A 5,232-nucleotide genomic window follows, 5' to 3' on the forward strand; every position below is an offset into this window, starting at 1 on the left:
GGAAAACATGTGTTAACATTGCCAAAGCAAGTGAGATAGATACTCCCTCCCTCTCTCCCTTTGTCTCTCTCCCTGGTCAAATAGTTAGTCACGGTGTACTGTCGATTTAGGGCCAGATAGATTTGTGTTCGTCTTTGTCTCTCTCTCTTTGTCACTCTCCGTCTCTCTCTCTTTGTCTCTCTCTGTCTCTCTCTGTCTCTCTCCCTCTCTGTCTCTCTCTCCCTCTCTGTCTCTCTCTGTGTCTGTCTCTCTCTCTCTCTCTCTCTCTCTCTCCTCTGTCTCTCTCTGTCTGTCTCTGTTCTGTGTCTCTCTCTGTCTCTCTCTCTCTCTGTCTGTCTCTCTCTTGTCTCTCTCTGTGTCTCTCTCTCTGTCTCTCTCTCTGTCTGTCTCTCTCTCTGTGTCTGTCTCTCTCTCTCTCTGTCTGTCTGTCTCCTCTCTCTCTCTCTCTCTCTCTCTGTCTCTCTCTTCTCTCTCTCTCTGTCTCTCTCTGTCTCTCTGTCTGTGTGTTCTGAATGACTGATAGTGAGTGATTCAGCTCCATGGTTTTAACAGTCTGTTTCTCTTGTCTTTACTCTGCAGATGTTTTCCGTTATCCCCCACAGGTTTCTTCCCAACGTCAAGAACCCTTGTTGGTACGAGAGAGCACACTGGGAATATCAGCAGGGACCCTTACAGGACAAACCTTTACGCCGCTACTCGCGCCGCTTCAGAACCGTGTTTGAGTACCTGAGGAAGGCTTTCCGAGAACACTTGTACCGCCGCGGGGAAGTACTACCGCATTCGCTGCCTGCCTTACTTCTACATCATAGGCCAGCCTAAGTGTGGCACCACAGACCTGTACGACAGGCTGCAGCTGCATCCAGAGGTCAGGTTCACCACCTTCAAAAGAGCCTCACTGGTGGACCAGGAAGAGGTTTGGTGAGTTTTACTGGAGAGATAGAGACACACAGACAGACAGACAGACAGACAGACAGACAGACAGGCAGGCAGACAGACAGACAGACAGACAGACAGACAGACAGACAGACAGACAGACAGACAGACAGACAGACAGACAGACAGACAGACAGAGGCAGTCAGACAGGCAGACAGACAGACAGACAGCAGACAGGCAGACAGACAGACAGACAGACAGACAGGCAGGCAGGCAGGTAGGCAGGCAGACAGCAGACAGGCAGACAGACAGGCAGGCAGGCAGAACAGACAGACAGACAGGCACAGACAGACAGACAGACAGACAGGCAGGCAGGCAGACAGACAGGCAGGCAGGCAGAAAGAAAGACAGGGTGTATTTTAGGCAGTATTTTACAGGGTATTTTCAGGGTAGGTACGGGTGTTTTACAGAGGGTATTTTACAGGGTGTTTTACAGGGTATTTTACAGGGTATTTTACAGGGTGTTTTACAGGGGTATTTTACAGGGTGTTTTACAGGGTGTTTTACAGGGTATTTTACAGGGGTATTTTACATGGGTGTTTTACAGGGCATTTTATTAGGGTATTTTAAGGGTGTTTTACAGGGTATTTTTACAGGGTGTTTTACAGGGCATTTTACAGGGTGTTTACAGGGTGTTTTACAGGGTATTTTAAAGGGTGTTTTACAGGAGTATTTTACAGGGTGTTTGGGGTATTTTACAGGGTGTTTTACAGGGTATTTTACAGGGCGTCTTTACAGGGTATTTTACAGGGTGTTTTACAGGGTATTTTACAGGGTGTTTTACAGGGTGTTTTACAGGGGTATTTTACAGGGTGTTTAGGGTGTTTTACAGGGTGTTTTACAGGGTATTTTATTAGGGTGTTTTACAGGGTATTTGACAGGGTGTTTAAAGAGTATTTTAAAGGGGTATTTTACAGGGTATTTGACAAGGTGTGTTTTACAGGGTATTTTACAGGGTATTTTACAGGGTGTTATGGGGTGCAGGTGTTTCAGGGTATTTTACAGGGTGTCTTTATTAGGAAGGGTGTTTTAAGGGTGTTTTATGGTGACAGGGTGTTTTACAGGGTATTTTACAGGGTATTTGACAGGGTGTTTTACAGGGTGTTTTTACAGGGTATTTTCAAGGTATTTTACAGGGTGTTTTACAGGGTATTTTACTAGGTGTTTACAGGGTGTTTTACAGGGTGTTTTAAGGGGTATTTTAAAGGGCATTTTATTGCGGGTATTTTACAGGGTGTTTTACAGGGTGTTTTACAGGGTATTTTTTTATTTTAGGGTGTTTTACAGGGTATTTGACAGGGTGTTTTACAGGGTATTTGACAGGGTGTTTTACAGGGTGTTTTACAGGGTATTTTACAGGGTATTTTACAGGGTGTTTTACAGGGTGTTTTACAGGGGTGTTTTTACAGGGTATTTGACAGGGTGTTTTACAGGGTATTTGACAGGGTGTTTTACAGGGTGTTTTTACAGGGTGTTTTACAGGGTATTTGACAGGGTGTTTTACAGGGGTATTTTCAAGGTATTTTACAGGGTATTTTCAAGGTAGGTGTTTTTTAGGGTGATTTTACAGGGTATTTTCAAGCCCCAGTATTTTAGAGGGTTTCTTTCCTGATACAGTAGGCCCCAGTCATCATTCTCGTATTTGTTTCTTTTACAGTAGGCCCCAGTCATGTTTCAGATTTGTTTTCTTTCCTGATACAGTAGGCCCCAGTCATCATTACTCAGAGCCGGTTTCTTTCCCATACAGTAGGCCCCAGTCATCATTACTCAGAGCCGGTTTCTTTCCTGATACAGTAGGCCCCAGTCATCATTACTCAGAGCCGGTTTCTTTCCTGATACAGTAGGCCCAGTCATCATTACTCAGAGCCGGTTTCTTTCCTGATACAGTAGGCCCCAGTCATCATTACTCAGAGCCGGTTTCTTTCCTGATACAGTAGGCCCCAGTCGTCATTACTCAGAGCTCTTCTTAATATAGTATATGTTGTGCATTCAGAAGGTATTCAGACCCCTTCACTTTTTCCACATTTTGTTACGTTACAGCCTTATTCTAAAATGTATTAAATTGTTTTTCCTTCATCAATCTACACACAATACCCTATATTGACATCACAATACCCCATAATGACATCACAATACCCCATAATGACATCACAATACCCCATATTAACAAAGCAAAAACAGGTTTTTAGACATTTTTGCAAAGTTATTAAAAATAATAAAGTTAAATATCACATTTGCATAAGTATTCAGACCCTTTACTCAATACTTTGTTGAAGCACCTTTGGCAGCGATTACAGCCTTGAGTCTTCTTGGGTATGATGCTACAAACTTGGCACACCTGTATTTGGGGAGTTTCTCCCATTCTTCTCTACAGATCCTCTCAAGCTCTGTCAGGTTGGATGGGAGCATTGCTTCACAGCTATTCTCAGGTCTCTCCAGAGATGTTGATCGGGTTCAAGTCCGGGCTCTGGCTGGACATTCTTGAGACTTGTCCCGAATCCACTCCTGTGTTGTCTTGGCTGTGTGCTTAGGGTCGTTGTCCTGTTGGAAGGTGAACCTTCACCACAGTCTGAGGTCCTGAGTGCTCTGGAGCAGGTTTTCATCAAGGATCTCTCTGTACTTTGCTCCGTTTATCTTTCCCTCGATCTGACTAATCTCCTTATGTAATAAGGTATTTAGCTTTCTATTTAGCTTTTTTTTTCATAAATTTGCAAACATTTAAAAAAAAAAATAGTTTTTGCTTTGTTAATATGGGGTATTGTGATGTCATTATGGGGTATTGTGATGTCATTATGGGGTATTGTGATGTCATTATGGGGTATTGTGATGTCACTGTGGGATATGGTGTGTAGATTAATGAGGAAAACAATTTACAATTTTTTACACTTAAACATGTAGTAATCCTGGCGAATTGTCGTTCTATGTTCTTTTTTTGTTGTTGTTTTTGGCCAGGTATGGTGTCCAATCAGGGACAGCTGTCTATCGTGGTCTCTGACTCGGAACCATACTTAGGTAGCTTTTTCCCACAGTGTTTTTGTGGGTAGTTATTTTCTGTTTTCTGTGTCTTTCTGCACCTGACAGGACTGGCTCTTCGTTCGTTCTCTTTTCAGTTCAAAACAAAGTATAAACAGGTACCACGCTGCACCTTGGTCCTTCCAACAGCCGAACAACCGAATACCGAATACAGCCGAATACCGAATACTGACTCCAGGGCCCTGACCTCCAGGGACCCTGACCTCCAGGGGCCCTGACCTCCAGGGGCCCTGACCTCCAGGGCCCTGGCCTCCAGTAGAATTGCAGGATATTTGCTTTAAAACGTAAATGTTTCTTTCCACCATCAAGAGGGGGGCCATTAAAATGTTTTGCTGTGAGGTGGGGGGCCTCCCCCAAACAAAAATGTTCTTAGGGCCCCCAAACGGCAAGAGCCGACCCTGACCTTACGTTGGGGATGTGGCCAAAGCCACTAAAACTGACAGAGCAGTCCATTAGTCCTTGAAGCTCATTATTGCAGGTGTGTGTAGTGTGTGGTGTGTGTAGTGTGTGGTGTGTGTGTGTAGTGTACCCGTGCAGGTGTGTGTAGTGTGTGGTGTGTGTGTGTGTCGGTGTGTGTAGTGTGTGTGTGTGTTGCTCTGGATAAGAGTATCTGCTGGGGGGCGTGGGTGTATGGGTGTGTGTAGTGTGTGGTGTGTGTGTGTGTAGTGTGTGTGTAGTGTGTGGTCGGTGTGTGTAGTGTGTGTGTCGGTGTGTGTAGTAGTGTGTGTAGTGTGTGTGTATCGGTGTGTGTAGTGTGGAGTGTGTGGTGTGTGTATAGTGTTAACCAGGGTGTATGGGTGTGTGTGTGGGCTCTATAAATTAACCAGGGTGTATGGGTAGTGTGTGGTATAAATTAACCGGGGTGTATGGGTGTGGAGTGTGTGTGTCGGTGTGTGTGTAGTGTGTGTAGTGTGTGTGGGTATAGTGTTAACCAGGGTGTATGGGTGTGTGTGTGGAGTATAAATTAACCAGGGTGTATGGGTGTGTGTGTGGAGTATAAATTAACCAGGGTGTATGGGTGTGTGTGTGGAGTATAAATTAATATTGCTCATATTTGTGATGGTATTGCATCATTAGATATCCTGTCAAATGCTACAGTACAAATCCAACTCTGTGTGTGTGTGTGTGCGTGTGCGTGTCTGTGTCTGTGTCTGTCTGTGTGTGTGTGTGTCTGTGTGAGTGTGAGTTTGTGAATGTCTGTGTGTGTGTGTGTGTGTGTGTGTGTGTGTGTGTCTGTGTCTGTGTCTGTGTCTGTGTCCGTGTGT

The 5,232-nt window shown here is 44.6% G+C and overlaps 1 pseudogene; it reads left to right on the top strand.

Annotated features, from left to right (window-relative positions):
• LOC135570203 (carbohydrate sulfotransferase 15-like) overlaps nt 1–918 on the top strand; it is a 5,849-nt pseudogene extending 4,931 nt beyond the window's left edge.
• Nucleotides 919–5,232: the final 4,314 nt, after the last annotated feature.

This window comes from Oncorhynchus nerka, unplaced genomic scaffold (genome assembly GCF_034236695.1).
Source record: "Oncorhynchus nerka isolate Pitt River unplaced genomic scaffold, Oner_Uvic_2.0 unplaced_scaffold_1035, whole genome shotgun sequence".
Lineage (NCBI taxonomy): Eukaryota > Metazoa > Chordata > Actinopteri > Salmoniformes > Salmonidae > Oncorhynchus > Oncorhynchus nerka.